General features: G+C 36.8%; 1 protein-coding gene across 1 annotated transcript in view; it reads left to right on the forward strand.

Annotated features, from left to right (window-relative positions):
- RPRD1A (regulation of nuclear pre-mRNA domain containing 1A) overlaps positions 1-18,134 on the forward strand; it is a gene marked incomplete at its 5' end in the record, with an annotated part of 40,728 nt that overhangs the window by 8,861 nt on the left and 13,733 nt on the right. The window lies entirely within an intron of this gene.

Genomic DNA, 18,134 nt, shown 5'->3' on the forward strand with positions numbered 1-18,134 from the left:
AGTGGTTCCTTTACCTTTAGCTTCATAACTTGGATTCAGATTTTGTTGTGCTTTTTTTTCCGGAAAATGCTGTTTGTAATGTATTTGAAGTCATCATTCAGATCAGCTGTGTCATTCCTAGCCTACTCTTATTTCCTGACTTACTTCCTTTCCTCTGTGCCTCACAGAAAATCAATTGATGAAGGTTCTTCCTATCAACCTTACTGTGTTTATCCTGTGGGAAGAGTATCAACCAGCTTCATGTAAGATAGATGGCATGCACAGTAGTGCTGTTTTCAGTAGCAACTGATCCAACTGCATAATGGAACCTGGAAGATTAAAGAACAGGAAGCCTTAAGCTTTTCATCACATGCCCTACCTTCCCTCTGGCTGTGTAATGGGTTTGAAGGACAAGTTCCCACAATTTCATTGAAGGACTGCTTGTCTAGAGGCACTGACTTGTTTATGTAGCTCGTTACCAGCAGTTATATCCTGTGTAGGTATGGTAGGCTACCAGGATAGTGAGTTGGTCAAAAGGCACTGACTTAGTCCTTCAGACAGATTTACCCTTCTGTAAAACAAGAGAGCTCGATTGAAAAGAAATTAAAAATAGTAGCACAGCTGTGAACAGATTCCACCCTTGTTGGTTGTTTTCAACAAATACAAACCAGTGTAATTTCCCAATATTGCTAGATCAGAGAATTCATAATTCTGAGAGAAAGGAATTGCATATTACTGGGCTGTTATGGTCCTTCATATGGTTTCTTGGCTGAATTATTTAGACTGCTAAAGAATTTAATTCTAATATAGCAGAGTTTCATTTTTGGACTAGTTTGAGGTCTTTCTTTAAAAAGTAGGAGACAGTCTCAGTGTCTGTAGCAGCTTGTTTTAAACTGGTGAAGTCCTAGGATGTTGAATTACACAGTAAGAATGTTTTTAGGCTGATTAGTGTGGCATAAGTATGATTTCCTAATACAGAACTACGAGCCAGGATGGTGTTAACCCAGTTAGTAATAAAGGCTTTTGAGCCTAGAGATTTCAAAAAACAAGAACCTTAAAATGGAGTTTCTAATCTAGTGATGAGTATAGTGACTTCATGCTCACTATTAGTAGTGCTTTTTAGTTTGGGAAGTAGAGGCTGATAAACATTCTGAAGTTTTGAAATGTAAGATTAGGATGTCTTAGTGATATTGTCTGTAGGGCTTGCTGACTTAGCACATGCAGGATTTATTTTGGTGATTAAGAAATGGAGATGAAGCAAGGACTTGCTGTTCTTACAGATTTGGGAAATTCCATGGCTCAAATTGAACTACTTCTCGGCTTCTCATTTCAAATAGAACTGGGAGAGGGCCTTTCACATAATTCTTTGAGAATATGTTTCCCTGAACTGTCTGTCCCTAGGTTTTGCTGTTCAAGTTTAATTTCTGGTGAAATTAATTTGTTCCAGACAAGCTTGTTTCTTGTGTTAGACTTCTGGCTACTGATACTTTCCTGAATATAACATGATCTCTCAGTTGTAAAGAAAGTCTTTATTTCTTCCTGAATTACTATCACCAATCTGTGAGTATAATGCTGAGATCCTACCCTACTGATTCCTTACCATACCAAACAGCTATAGTAAGGAACAAGTGGATGTATTCTTAGTTGAACCTAGAAGTGTTACCTGCTGTTAACCTTGTTTAACAATTTGAATTGGAATTCCCAAAGAATTGTCAGTAGCTTTCAGCATTAGATAGAAGCTTTAGACCTAAATTGGCAGATCTTTTATCTTCTAAAGATAATTTACAGTTAAGTAATTTTGCATAACCAATCTTGCCATCTTTCTTAATTTTTTAAGAATAAGAGTCTCTCTAATAGTTATTTCTGAAACAGAAGTTTATGATTCCCATCAAAATCAAGGTAATGTATGTGCTAAATCTTGACAGGAAATTTTGATAACAAGTAAATAATGTTATGTCTGCATCAAAAGCTAACTGTACTGCTTGGTAGGTGACTTTCCTAAGTGTGTTTGAGGTAAGTAGTGTCATCTTTAACTCTTAAATTGTTTTCTTTAACATCTGTCTAGCTTCTGTTGCAGGTGGTGGACATGGACCTATCTTCTAATGATGTCACCATCCATTAGTAAACACATCCTGCTAAAAATAAATTTAAGAATCAAAATCTTGTATTGTCTGTTGTTTTTGAAAGCTTGAAGAGGAAGAATTCTGTAACTACTCATACCAAATCTCTGCTATTTTCATCTATATTCTCACAAGCATTACTGAGTTTATGCCTGAGATGGATAAGTATTTATCCAGTGTCATCTCTTTTTCCTGAAGACTAAAATTTTCACATGGTTGTTCCTAAAACTCTCACATTCTTTTAGTAAAATAATTAAAAATTCCCAGTGCAGAAGTTTGGGGGTTGCTTGCATTGAAGCTGCCATTTCCAAAAGGAAAAAGCTGTGAAAACAAGACTTTTTCACCTCTTTGCTTTTTAACTTACACTGCTGAGTTTACATGATCAGAAATGAGAAGTGATGAATGTAGGACTTCTCCTTTACAAGCACAATAGAAAAGCTTTCACTTTATTAGGTAACAGAGAAGATGTGCTTCATAACTTCACTTAGGCCCCTTTAGAACCCCCCTCAAATTTAGGATCGTGCTAAGGAGTCTGTTCCCTTCATTTTGGTAGTTTTAAAGCAGTATAAATATTTAAGGTTCAGTGTACTGTGGCTCCAGCTAGGATTTCTAGCTAGCTAGATTCTATCTACTAGAGAAAATGGAAGTTTTTACAGAAATATTTTTGTGGAACTTTTTTTCTGAAGCCTTTGATGACTAATACCATTCCTGTTTTCTACTACTTTGGTTAACTTTTTCCTTCTTTCCTTCCATGTTGTATCTCCCTCCTGTCTCCCTGCCTGTCCCCTAGTTTTTGAACAAAAATACTGGTTCATCTCTTGGTGTCATGGAAGGATAAAATGAGGTTTTTATATTACACAGGAATAAGGAATTGGGTACATAAATTGATGTCCAGATTTGGGTATCAATTTGGCTCATGTCCTTTCGATAGGACTGTCTTGTTACTCTAGCATTAATATGGCCTTAAAAGTGACATGAACAAGAGAAGTACTTGATTTGTTTTTCTCTCATGTTTCTTTGTGTTTACCTCTCCCTCCCACAGTCTCCTGGATTATAGTGTTTAGTCTCTTATTAAATTTCAAATAAAAGGTTTGATAGTTGGGCATCTTATGTGACTCATGAACAGGTGTGAGTAGGGGGTCACAAGACACCACCTCACCTTCGTTTTGACCTTTTGGAAAGATGTAGTATTCCTACACTTGGGGTATAGTGGGTATACAGTTTCTTGCATCTATCAGTTTACCACTTTAAATTTGGGAATATATTGTCACTAGGTTCAAAGTTTTGTGAGGGAAGTGCTACTCTGGGAAGCCTGCTGTCATTTAGCAGCTTGCATTTTAATTAAACAGTTAATGCTGCTATCTTGCATTTCTGATTTTCTACAGCTCTGTAAAAGCAGTATTCATATTCTTACACTCACACATCTGGTTTTAATTGTGGTTTCTTAGCATGTTGAGAGACTATGGTATGTTCAATGCACATTTATTTAATGATTGAGCTTTTATGGCTCCATATAGTTTGACTTATCTTCCTAAAGGTTTTAATTTTGTCTGGGAATTTTACAGATAAACAGCAAGCAGTTAGTCAGCCTTGACTTTTGCTCTGGCTTTGAAAGACTTTTTTCTCCTGCTCAGCTCACACTTAATGATTTCAAATGTAGACAGAAATATTAAGCAAACAGTTTAGGACTGGCAGTGGTATAATAGGCCTCTTATCCTTAAGTTTTGTTTTGCAATACCAAACTATTGGGTTGGTACTATTGTCTACTGTTTCCCTTCACCATAGCCTTCATGTTATCACAGGGTGTAGTGCTTTCCTTGCTGGCTTTTTTTTTTCTTCCTTTAAACCCCTTATCCTTAGTATGTCAGGTTTTTTTGCTCAGTGACAGAGTACTCAGGGTAATATATTCCATTACACTTTGTATTTTTCAAATCCACTTTTGGTAATTTGGATTTATTTTTCATAACCTTGCAGCTGAGCACCTAAATTATTTTACTGAGGTTTGGTTGAAGATTTGTAGGATGAGCCCTACATTGCCTTTTGTTACGGGGCGGACTTAGCAGCATTGAAGGTGATCTACAACTCCATAAATGTGGAATAGCATTGTAACTCTTTAAGTTATTCTGGATTTGGAGCTGAGCAGTTAACAGTGGGGTGATTAGAGAACTGATAACCGGAGGGTATGAAGAAGTGGTCAGTAAGGTTCATCCAAACCCACTAAGATGGTTTTAAGATCTGATACATGCTTGGTAACAGAAATAGTACCTGATAGGGGTACAAACAGACCATGTTGTGTGATCTCTTGACATGGTGAAACATTGTATTCATTTTTGTTCAAGAGTGCAGCTTCAAAAATTGAGGCTGACTTGGCAGAGCTTCCAGTTCGGGGAATATATGACTTTTACTGAAGGATATCTTTTGAGTCAAGGCAGATATTCTTGGGCTGAGGAGAACGTGACTGTGGATCTTTTCATAATAAAGGGGGAGAGCCTTTGCCAAAATTACTTTCTTTCTCTAGTGGTCCAGTTCCAAGTAAGTTGTGCTGTTTTTCAGAGAAATGTATGTAGCTCTTCACTATTAGGAAAGAAATTTAGGGTAAAGATCTCTAATGGACATATTCTTTATGTTGTAGCTCTCTCTATCCTGCTGTGTATGAAATTAAATGTAATTCAGGAAGAGGCCACTACACTTAGATATTGGTGTAGATTGGTTGAAATCGCTTGCTTATAGGATGGCCTTTTGAGAGGGTTTGTGTAGCATAAATGCGAGTTTCACAGTTCAGATCTTTTAGTGAATACCAGCACTGGGGTTGTGTTTTGTAAAAACCAAAACTAAATTTCAGTGAGATCAGTTGTTTGGATTATCAACCCGAAGGTGACTGGGGAGAATTAAGTGATCACTGAAATAGTAATTTCTCCTTAATTTCTCCTGAAGGTTTATTTAGGTAAGGTGAGGGGATGTTTAAAATAAGGCATAGGTTGCATCTCTTACCTGCAGTTGCTAAGTGTTTTTACAAGTTGCTGACCTGTCTTTCAGATGTAGTTTCTTACTTTCCATAAGCACTTTTTTCAGTGACAAGATAAACTTGTAGGGCTTTGTAGAAGTAATTTGCAAGACTAGTGGAGAGCAGCAGCCCTTATGTCAAACACAACAAAGCAAAGTCAATGGTCAGTGCATTTTGTTCCTTTGTGTTATACCCATTCTGTGAGAATAATGCTAATTTGACCCATTTTCATAACAAACTTAATACCTCTCTGTACTTGAGCAATAAATATGCTTCTTTCATAAAGTGACTTACCAACTGCAGCCTCAGATACCATAGTATAGAGTTACTCAGTTTGTACCTGAAAGATTAGACTTCACAGCTCAATGTTGTCATTCAAAGCAGCAGAAACACTTGAAGGCTTCCTCCTTTTAAATTGACTTATCAGATATTTGCATATAAATCCTGGCTTTTCTAACAGTTTGAGTAGGTTGTAGATTGTACTTTACTCATCCCTGTAAAATAAAGATAACCTTTTGCTTCAGTTCATCACATTTTAAAGCATTGTTGGTCACTCAGGATATTCTGGTTTTGAAACAAGGTAATAAAAATTTTATAGCTGTTATGTTTTTTTATCTATTTCGCCTTTATTATTTGTTAAGGGTGAGATTTTTTAGCTTTCATTCTGCAACTTACCTGTTAGTTTTTATTAAAAGGGGGGGAAAAGTATATATGTATGAGATACCACAAGATACCAGGAACTTTATTACCCTTGAAGTGCATTTTGAATTCAATATAGAAATACTGAGAGAAGATACTGGATTTACTTAGGTAGGACCTGCTGTTGTTTGTGAGACTTGTAGCCAGAATGTTTCTGGCTATTGCCAGCCAAAAACTTCATACAGTTAACCAAAATGAATGGATCTATTTGTGTCATCCTCAGAAGAACAAGTTTTGCAGGTATGTAAAACCTTGTGCAAACATCTGAGACGATGGGAAATTGTAAAGGGAATAATCAGTGCTCCAACTTAAGTTTTTTGAAGGATAGCTGTAGATTAGCAAGTGACTTTTCTGTAATGCATTCTGCAGAAGATATTTCCTTTGCTCTGATCAGGAGTTTGCTGGACTAAAAAGAAAACCTGGATATAAGAAAATTATGTAGGAGATACTTGTAGTGCCTGTTTATGTCAGTAGTAGCAGTGAGGTTTTTCAAGTTCAAACTACCTTTTCTGCAAACTTTAATTTCCAACAGTTATTGTTTAAATATTTTTGTTAAAAATCTGATGTTTGTGTTGCTGGACTTACTAAATTATTATTTTTTTTAATCTGTATTTTGAATACAAAGCAGAACTGTAAACCCTGCTTGTATCCCTCCCACAATTAGAAGCTTTTGAAATTATTTGTTGAAGCAGCTATAAACTCTAAATAGGAACATAAGACCACACTGAATGGTAGGTAGTCGTTCTAGGCAGACTAAACAAGCATCAGTCTTTCTGCATGGGAGTTCATTCATAGAACATAGAATGTTTCAAAGGAAACATTCATAATCTAGTTTCAAAAACCCCTTAATGTTAAGGCTGAAAATGAGTGGGAAGGGAGGGTGTTGGAAAGCTCTGCTTCACAATTTGAGATGACTTGTATGAAAAGGCTGAATCAAGATATGTTGCTTTAGCTAGTGTCTTCTGGTAGTTTCATTTAATAGGAAAATAAGCCCATGTGGATTTGAATATAATTGCAGTTTACTCAACAGCAGTGCTCCTTAGAGTTCTCTGTAAATAGTGCCTGCATTAAAACCTGTGTTGTTGGGCTGATATTCAGAAGTTGTTTTACAACTTTTACAGTTTAAATTTTTTATTTATTTTAATTTTTCTGCTATCACTAAGATCTAGAAACTTTTTTATAAATAAGGGGGGTTTTGGCTAACGAGCTTCTATGTGAAGTTAAAAGAAAGCACCATACTCAAGTTACGCTTTACTATGACCTATAATAGTAGTAAAATTATTTTGCTGCATTTTTAATAATGTTTTGCCTGGTTGATTGGAAGGGCTGATGAGAACTGCTTGTAGAAATCTCTGACAGAATAAAGAAGAAAAATGGCTAGAACGTCAGCCTGCTTTTTTTCAGCCTTGCTGAAACAACACAAAACAAATTTTATTCTACAGCAGACCTGTGATGTTTTCACTCAAAACCACTCCAGTGTTACATAGTAGAAGAAATTTGTGTAAAATCCAATGTAGAACATAGTGGCACTCATGCTGTTGTGAACAGAGCTGATACCTTTTGGAGAATTTGAATGTACACAGCAAGGAAAGTCTTCAGGTGGACAGCAAGTAGCCATGAGATGGCGTTTAAAGAAAATATGCATCCAGTTACTGTAGATCTTTGGCAGAGTGCTGATATCTCACTGTTCTTATGTTTGCGTAGGAAAATAATTAATCATCTTACATAATGGTCTGAGGCGGCAAATACTGTCAGAGCCTGTTAATGAAATAATGTATGGCCTTTTATGTTGTATTTTAAATCAGCATAGGAGAAAGTAAGAAATGTTAAGTTATGCAAAGTGATTAGGAAGTATAGGTGCCATTGTCATGACAAAACCCGTTTGCATTTAAAAAAGCATTATTAAGAGTGAAACATTCCTAGTGAATCAACATTTTGTAGTGTATGAGAACAGTGCACTTTTCTGTGTGGGTTTTTTATTTGGCTTTTGTTGTTGCCTTTTGGGTTTTGTTATGGTTTTTTAATTTTTTTTTTCTTTAAGCCCAGAGCTTTAATTGAAATTTGTCTACTACTAAACCCTGTTGTAGGTAAAATATCACTGGAAATCATAAGAACATTCAAGAATACATGTGAATCTTTCATGACAGGTCAGAATAATTTTTAGTTTTTAGTTTTAATAATTTTGTTGTCAAAATTGAACTCATGAATCAAAATGAAGGAATTAATAGTTGAACAGCTTTAATCAGGAACCAAAGCTATTCTGTTTTCCTGGTTTAAATTCATTATGATCTTCTGTAATGGTGCTACTAAACTAGTCACAGAGTTTATTGTGATGTTGCAGACAACATCCATCTCTTCAGCTAAGGCTAAATGTAGAGAGCAGAAATACTCTTCAGTAGGACTCATAATGAAACTGAGTTTTACAAATCAAAACCACCAAACCACCACAGTTACACTAATGTCTTCATATAGTAAACGTGGGGAATTTACTTCAAAATATCCAAACTTTTAAAATAAAACCAGCTAATCCTCATCGCTAAAAAGCTTAGAGAGTAGTAGGCCACTTCATGGTGCAGTAGGTCAAGAGAAAAGATGAAAACTCTTAGGTAACGTAATTTTTACCTGGACTGTGCTGAAAAATCTGGTTCTTAAAAACTGTATCTTTCTGTTAAAGCTCATTGATGAAATACAGAGCTTTGGGTAATGTTTCAGGTAGTAGCAACTGTAGTTTAGTTTTTCTCTATGCACCTTATTTCAAAATACATTAAGAAGTTGGGTTATTTTTTTCATACCTGGATTCCTCTCATTGATTGAGGTATGGTACATGTGTCTGCAGAGGGGATAGAACAACTTGGAAAGTGTGAGTTGATGCTGAGGGCAATGTTGAAACACCAGCTCTCTTTGACTGTCCTTTGGAGCTGTGTCAGTAGTTATTCTGGGCAGTGTGATGTAAGAGTAGTTGATGCGGTTTTAGCAGCAGTGAGAAAACACTGTATCCCACAGCTGTTGTTCTTGCTGAGAATATTTCTTAGCCAGGAGGAAGTGGAAGTTGTCACGGAGTACTCATCACCACCTGATAAGTGTGTAAAGTGGTTCTTACACTTGCCTTAAAACTTTATTTTAAACTAAAGGAATAGCCAGAGTACATTGACTTTTGCATTTGACTGAAGCAGTTGTGATATTTTTCAGTCCTGCCGAAAGTTAAGAATATTGTATTCATCTAATATGTAGTTGGTAAAGTTTTTCCGCTGCCAATGTTTGAAATGTTGTGGACTAAAATTGGTTGAAATATGGAGGAGCAGAATGCAGAGAAACAACTCAGGATGATGTATAAATCCTGTAAATGAACTCCATGTTGTCTTGGAGTTTCATTTTATTTATATGATATTAAGATGCATCTCTGACATAAAAAGTGCATAAAGTTGGCTTTATTAGAGAGGGCAAAACATTTTTGTAGTATTTCTCAGTTACTGCTGGCAGTGATTGGCAGAAGAGGAAAGAGGGAATTGCAGTTACATGAGGCTTACAGGGATTGTCCAATTTCCTGTGAGACTTGACTGTTGCAGTTATTCTGCCAGTCATATAAATTCTTTCCTTTGGCAGGGAAACAATCCTAATTGAGTGAATTGCAGTTACATGAGGCTTACAGGTATTGTCCAATTTCCTGTGAGACTTGACTGTTGCAGTTATTCTGCCAGTCATATAAATTCTTTCCTTTGGCAGGGAAACAATCCTAATTAGCTCTTAAAAGTTTGATGAAATTACTTCTGTGAATACATAAAGAGAAGAGAGGCCCAGAGGAATGTTTCGGTAGCTCTTCTCCCCTCAGTCTGTCCTAGTCAGAACATGGAACCAGCCATAACTTCCACTGCTCTTTGCCACAACAGTAGTCAGGTGATGTAGAAAACATCAAGGAATATTGGGGTGGAAAGGGAACAGTTGGAGGGCACATACTGGCTGGGAACTACTGTGGGATGGAGAATTAGGCTAACTCGGATGGAATTAGAACATTTGGCACTACTGTGGATGTAAAATAGTTGTCTGAAATAGTAACATTGAAACAATATTTCTCTGAAAGTAAGTAATCTAAGGAGCCAGTATTTGAGGTGTTCTCTCCCAGTTACACTAGCTGTTTTATTTTCTTGCCTGATTCAGTATAATATTTATTTTTTCACAAAAGCATCTTTATTTAATTTCCTTAATCTGTGAAACTGGCATCACAGCAGGTTCTTATATTCTGACTGGGTTGGTAATTTAGAAATATATTATGAATTCAAATTGATTATAAAAACCCCCAACCTTATGCACACTAGGATGATTACCCTATTATCTACTAGAGTATACCCCTTCATCACAAAAAGAAGAAAATCTACTGCTTTCAACTTTTTGAAATTGAATAAGATGTTCAGAATTTGAAGTGAGATGGTACATACTTAAATGAAAACATTTGGAAGATTTTGTTAGTATCAAGAAGGAATTTTGGTTTCTTCTTTTTCTGCACTTCTGCACTAACAAACTGGAAAGGATGCACTTTAATTCAGTGTAGTGAGGATGGTATTTTTGAGGACCATAGGTAGGAGAGGAATACATTGTGAAGTTTAAGGCAGAGACAAGTTTGCTACATTTTGGTTAGTGGATGAAATAAGGACTCTGATGAGATAAAGGACTGTTAAGAACATTATCTGCCCCAGGCCTTCTCTCCCTGAATCAGGCTTATTTCTCAGTGCAGAAGAGATGCTCTCTCTCCATAGTTAAGTTTATGTTCCATAGTATACACATAATTTTTAAATGGGGGTGAGAAAAGTAGGAGAAATGCCATGTGCTTTCTAAAATAATTGTAGATGTTACTGTAGCTATGCACCAAAGGGCTGGGATATTTGTCGATATTTCATCAGATTATCTAGCACAAATCCTGAAGTATTTAAAACATTGTTGTGAGTCTCTGATTTAAGTGTAGCCTGATGTTAACAAATAGATAGAAATCATTGTAAAATTTAACTTCTGATCTTCCCAAAAGGTAGACATTTCCATCTGTGTTTTGGTGGGGTTTTTTTTCCTTCCTTTCCATGCATCCAAGCCAGATTTTTTATGTTGCCCTGTAGAGGTGTGGATAATTGGTTTTGTAGTCAGCACATGTAACAGTTTTAAAGCTTGGCTGCCGGCAGAATTTAGGGTAGAAAATGTATAGTGGCTGCTTAGTACATTGATAGATTTGAAGAACAGAACTGAGAGTTGGAGATAGCATTGAGCCTTGAATTCTGCCCTTTAAAAGACCATTATTTTAAGGTCAGTTCTGAATATAGAACTTGAAGAATGTGTTGGAAGTAGCAATAAAATATGAAGTGGCGTGGAGAACCAAGATTGACATCTGACTGTGGTCCTGCAGGTTAAGTAGGCTTATTGGGCTCTATTTCCTCAAATGTTAGGTTGTCGTGACTTTCTGTTCTTAATTATGTATTTCTTCCTTTGTTTTTCATCAGTCACTATCAAAGATTCATTTTACTCCAGCCCAAATACTTCATTGGACAGCAAAGGATGTAGAGGGACGTCATTGTTTGTTTTTACCACAGTTATTTATGCCTTTAAGCAGTTCTCAGATTTTATGTGGAACACTGAGCTCCTTATAACTGTTCTAAAGACAAGCCTCAGAACTGTCATGTTCTCAGTTAATGTGAGCCCTTTGATCCTGAAGAAGGTAGAAGGCAGGAGACAGCAGATGGTGTAACTCCCTTGAGTGTTACACTTGGCAATGTTTCAAACACACAAAGTTTTGATGTAATTTATTTCTAGGTTGCTAGTAGCTACCAGAGTAGGAGGAATGATTCTGCAAAGGCAGTAGATATGAAATCAGTAATTTTCTGCATCACATCCCTATTTGCTAGTTGTAATGACCCATCACTTTATTTCTTCTTTTGTGCACTGTCATTTATTTTTCATTCTCCTCAAACCATGGGCGCCAAACCAGAGACCACTGAGAACATTGCATTCATAGAGAACTCCTTTTTCTCTGCATCCCTCCACCCTATCTCTGCTGTCCTACACATCCAGACTCAGCAGTGAAAGCTGGAACTCTTCATTGCCCAAGATTTGAGAATATAAAGGCGAAGCCAAGTATAAATTATTTACATGTTCTAGAAACATAAATTTTCTCATACTAAGTTACCTGTTTTCTGGTGGAGATACTTGACATCCTTCAGCTGCAGTGAACCATTGGCAAAAGGTGGTATCTGGAGCTCAAAAGGCCAGCATATTTGATAGATAAATTTGGTAAGCTGTGCCATTATCAACTTTATTTTGGAATATTTGTCATCCAGAGGAACTCAGGGTTTTTGTTGAACTGATACTCAGCACATAGCTGCCAGACATATCTGTTTAGTCTTAACTCATCTATGATTCCATAATAACCGGTGTGAGAGATGCTGGATGAGTGCCAGTAGATCATGGTTTCCTCTTTCCTCATTTTCTGTCTTCCACTGACACAACTTCTGTTGTGACAAATTTTTATTGCTGCTGTTTTTTTTTAATGGTGGTACATTAAACAGTCATTAGTCTTACATGATCTAAATCTAGGAGCTGTACCACTGTAATTAGTATTTTATACACTGATTATTTAAACAAAACAATTTAGTTTGTCATCTTGAAAGCTAGACATTTCTAGTGTCTGCTGTCGTGTAGTGAATAGAGTGCCATTTCCAGCAGAGAAACGTGTCATAGGATGATATTAGATGCAGCTTCTGTAGAGAGCATTAAATTCTGTGTGTGTGTGTATACCTGTTGTTTGTTTTCTTGGTGATAACATAACTACTACACTTAGCTTATCTGAAAATGTAGGAATGGAAGGTCCCTATTTATGATACTATTATGTGTGGAAGTAATCAAGCATTCTTGCTCAAGCAGTGTTATCTTGCAGTTGTTTTATACTTATGCTGAAAGGTTGGGGAATAAAGCAGTGATGCAGGTGCAAACCCAAAGCAGAAAGTACAGTCACTACACATAGGTTTGGTTTTGAGAACCTGCCTGAACTTTTCCAGACAACATATTCTTCTTAAGAACCAGTAATTCCTGGTTTTCTGGATTTCTTCTTGTACGATAGTGCTGTCTTAGAGCACAGCAGCAAGAAATTTAAAATGGCTAGGCTATCTTCCAGACAGTAGTATTTAAAACAGTACTCCTTTGGTTTCCTGGGTAGCCTCTCACCTGTAATTTATATGGATTGTTAATGCATTCCCTTACTGTAGTGCCTGTAAGGGGAAGTCATCCTAATGTCATTGAAAATGTAATCTGCAGCTGTTTTGTACCCGTGTTCTCAGCATTTCTTGAAAGAGCACCTCAAAACTTTTTTACCTTCTGGCTGATAAGGGTCTTCTCCTTTATGCAAAGAAAAGAATCCAGTTTTCTGGAACATCAAGGTCATCCTTTTTTTTCCCCAACATATACACCAGTAGAGTTGTTGTGCTTTGTACTTTGAGTCCCAGAAGGATGCTGCTTTATTATTTGGCTAATCAGTGTTATTAATATTGGATCATGCAACTGCTTTTAAGCCAGTTGAAAATGGTTGTGTTGATCCATGTGTAAACCACAAAATTATTATTAGCATAATTTTTTTTTCAACTATAACAATTTAAGATAGAGAAGATTGCTGTCACTGGTGACTAGGAGCATCTCACTTATTCCAGTAGTGTCCTGTGGGCTCTGTGTGTGCATATACAAGTCATCAACTATCATAGTACCAAATCCTTGAAGCCATGCTCAATAGCAGCTGCTGTAGTCAGTGGAAAATTAATGTTCTTATGCAGCATGATCAGAATAATTGTATGTGCTCAATGGTAGCTGTAGGTTTCCACCTTGTGTTTCTGTTAAATGATAAGCAATAATTCTTAGGCTTCTGAGGGTAAATCCGTACGTGGGCTGTAGAATAATCTTGGTCACTTGAACTTCGGATTGGGATTTACGTGAAAGTATTCATTGTCTTCTGGAGTCTGAATAGCTAACATCCAGTTAGGTATATAACTAAAATAGCAAGAGAGTTTACAGAAGCTACTCTTAAGTATACCAAGAGTAATAAAGACTGATGTTCATAATGTAGGTTTTACAATCTTCAGTTATAAAATAGTGAGTACGAACTCTAGATTTGCATATTTCAATGTAATTGATAAAGGTTACTATTTAAGAATATATATTTTTAATTTAAGAAGTCATAAATGTATTACGAGATTTAAGACTTAGAACACATTGATTTTCTGCGTGCAAGCCAGTGCCCAAATTTCAGTAGGAGGTGATTGCCGGAAAGTACTGAATTTCATTAGAGCTCCAGTGAAAACAAATCTACTGGTGGAAAACACACATGCACAGACAAACTGTTGTGAGGGTCAGCAGGCAGGCTCTTAGTGCTGCAGTGGGAGGGAGGAATACTGTGCAATTCTGAGAATGCTGTGAGGTCCAGAGTCTCACTGAAATAATTTCCTCAGGAGACACATTCTTCATGTCCCTCAAAATGTTTAATGGCAGACAAGCTTTCTCTTCTGCTACTGCATACAGACGTAGTTTTTAAAGCATGTTGCTCACTTTTTCATGGCACATGTGTGATTAACAATGCTTTTTCTTCCAACATTGCAGTACCTAACATGCTTTTATGTAATGTCAGACAGCTTTTGCCATGTTGCACAATGAACTTTCTCCTCCAAACTTCAGTTCATTTGGAAACATAATGAAATATGCCCTACACAGTTGCAGCTTTCCACCTCCACATGAATTACTGTGGGGAGAGTGTTTTTGCTGTTTTTATTTGATTCTGTGGTCTTGACTCTTCTTGATAAGGTAACTATGAGCAAGTTACTTGCCCTGAACAGTGGCAAAAAGATGATTTTGGTTTCTGTTTTTTTTTAGCTGTGGAAGTGGGGGACAGATGTGTCCCTTCTGCTCCATCAGCAGTTACTTGCCCTTTCAGCAGGGGCTCCTCTTGCTATGCTATTGCACCATCAAAAACCAGCTAGACATAGCTGGGGATCACTGAGGGACTCATTTGGGCTGTTGAACCCTTCAGCCTGTGGTGTCTGGCTAGCCTGGGTTTGAGGGGTGTCAGTAGAGAAACTTCCTTTTACTTTATAAGGCACGCCCTTTAAAAAAAATTAAAAATTTGAAATGCATGGTGACTTGTATGGTTACTCTTTAAGATGGTATCTTGTGTGCAAATCTTCACATTTTATTGTAAGTCATGGCCAAATAGTAAATAATTTTGTTATGTTTCTACTCTACGTGGAGAAAGGTTGCCTTTTCCATGACATTGCACTGCAGAGTAACAGAAAAGTGACACACCCAGGCCTAATACTCAATCCCTCTACCTCATGGCAGGCTGGAAATATATACCTAGATGGCATTTGTGCAGTTCTTCATAAACACACACTCTAGCCTGCCACAGATTGTGTCCAGTGCACCAGAAATCTTAAACAGGTCTTGACAGGCAGATTTTGACATGCTAGTCAGTCGGTCCAACTCTTGCCTGAACATCAGCTGCAGGTTCAGACCTGCTGGTTTTGTTTCCCTTGTCATCAGATGCTGGGTGTACTTTATTTTTATTTTTCTTTCAGACTTCACATTTACAAGAGATCTGGAAACATGAGTCTATGGAGAGACCAGCCTTAAAGGTTTTAAGATCAAGTAGGGATAGACAATTAATAAAAAAGTTCTTAAATTGCTGTACTAGCCATGTATACTGGATTTGTATTCAATTCAGTTTGCCACCATGGTAAACCCTTTTCTGCAGCAAGAGTGCTGTTTCTAGTGCTACATCAGATCTTGTTTTCTGAGGGAATTTGAAGCAGCTCACCAGTGAAACGAGACAGATGTCGTTACTTTGGACATTAATTTGTACAACAAATGTGCTAAAACCCTGCTTTTCTAAGACATTGTCAGGAAAACCAACTTTTTAAAAGAGAGGTTGTACAAGTTCTTATTTTAGGCTGTGCAACTGGAAGTAGAGCCTGAGGTTTTCTCCAGAACCCTTGGTGCAAATTTAAAGCAGTATCAAATTTGTGAGAGCAGATTTAGTGTGAATCAGAGAGAAGATTGAAGTGTCTGTCATGCAAGAAACCCAGGGTAATGAACTTGGTGAAAATATACCTAAGTGACTTGCATTTTGACATGTAAGAAGCACATGGCAAAAAAGAGAATTTAAGTGATTTACTGCTTTGTATATTCTATTTCTTTTGACTGTGTAAACATGAAAACTGAAGGAATTTCGTGAATAATTTGCTTTTTTTCCCCCAGTAATGAGTTTACTGAATTACTCATGATTTTGTTTGCATATATCTTAGTAGTAAATTACTGTAACAACATTTAACTTACTATGGTTGCCTCATGACCTGATCTTCCAAGGTCATTTCATCCACAACTGGATAGGAATACAGACATACAGGATGGAAACCCCCACAGATACTCCTAGAGTTCTATATAAACCAGGATAATGATTTTAAAGATCATTTTAGTGAACTATAGGTGGCTTGAAAGAAAGAAAGGTGCTTTAAAAAGCTAAGATATTGTAGATTGAAATGATATTGCAGCACTAAGCCTGATGAGTTCAAGTGTTTGGACAATGCTCTCAGGCACGATGGTGTGACTCTTGGGGATGGTCCTGGGTGGGAGTTGGACTCAGTGATCCCTGTGGGTCCCTCCCAACTCACCAAATTCTGTAATTCTGTGATTGCCAACCTGTGATACATGTTTTATCAGTAGATCACAGAAAGATGTGCATTAGTCAGGTTATTGGAATCCGTAGGCTTTTGGGAGCAATATAGTTTATAATGGGAAAGAAGAGTTGCAAACAGTGTAACTATCTTTCCTTGTTCTTTTTAATGTTGTTTACTTGTTCTGTGTTCTGCTGTCTCTCTAAACCTTTTTTCCTTCTGATTTCTCATCATTTCTTCCCTGACAACTTCTTTCTCCACCTTTTTTATTATAAAATAGAACCAGCTATTTGAGCAATTTGGAATTGGGTAAAAAACCTGTGGGTGTGCCAAATTTGCTGCCTGAAATTGGTTGATTGATAAGGGACTTCTCATTGTGAATTTTTCTTGGAATTGTTCTGTGCTGTCTATTGGTATCACTTTCTAAGGCAGTTTTTTCTAGTCATAATATTTTAATACTAAAGCTTGAGGGTAAGCACTTTCTTTAAAAGCACTTTTTTTCCTACAGTTTTTTAAATTACAGAACTTGTATCTATGTCCATTTTTGGAAAATTCAGATTATGATTCTTGTTGATCGTGGAAGAAGTGCAATTGTTGGCTTGCATCATGCATAGTAGAGTTTTCACTGGAGATACCCCCTCAGGGTGTTTGAGAGGCCAGTAAATCAGAATATCTATTGCTGCTGTGTAGTTCTCCTTTCCCTATTTAACTTTCTTATGCTCCCATCCCCATTGCTCAACACAGCATCTGAAATATCTATTTCACACAAAATGAAAGAAAAACACAGAAATCACCATGCACATATCAACAATTTGTCTTACAGAATTGCTCTAATTAGTCATGTAAACTATAGTTTCAATTATCAATTGACACTGAGCATATTCAACTGCCATTAAGCAAATCAGGCCTGGGAATGCTTATCTTTGAGCTGTAACTTAATGCTCCTCTTGAGAATCCATGTATCTAAAATGGATGGCTCAACCTACTTAATGCAGCTGTGAGAATGAGTTGACAAATGTAATATGAAACTGTTGAGCTGATAAAATTCATTAGAATGTTGGAAACAAACACATATTGGATGGCCCATAGCATTTCTTGACTTCTTTGAGAACTATCCATTAAAAATCTTTAAAAATCATGTGCTGTTAGACTGTTTTGAAATTTAAGGGGGCTGTCTTCACAGCTCTTTGTTTAGGTTAGATAGGAATAATTTGTGAACTTAGAAAAGATGGACAGGAATTACTAAAAAAAAAGGTGATTGGAAGAACTTCTTCAAAATGTCCAAGACGAGTTTTGCATAGATAGACCCTACACTGATAGATTAATTAAATGAACAAGGTCACCAGTGTGGGCTCACCTGTAGCAGAAATTTGGGGTCCTCTGTCTTCACTGCCTTTATTTATTTCACCCTAAATAAAGCTAATTTATTAGCTTGATCCAGTCTCAGGCCACTGGAATGCTTTCTTATTTTCTTTCTTGCCCACAGGTTAACATTGAGTGGTTCTATACTGCAGTTGCAACAGCTATGTGTGTTACCTTTCTTTAAGTTCTATGCTGCTTGGATTAGAATGCTACTAGTGCTTAGCCTTAGTACAATAAAACTAGGTTTTGTGCTTCTACATTACATAGATCTGTCTTGGATAAAGATCT

This window comes from Geospiza fortis, unplaced genomic scaffold (genome assembly GCF_000277835.1).
Source record: "Geospiza fortis unplaced genomic scaffold, GeoFor_1.0 scaffold206, whole genome shotgun sequence".
NCBI classification, from domain to species: domain Eukaryota; kingdom Metazoa; phylum Chordata; class Aves; order Passeriformes; family Thraupidae; genus Geospiza; species Geospiza fortis.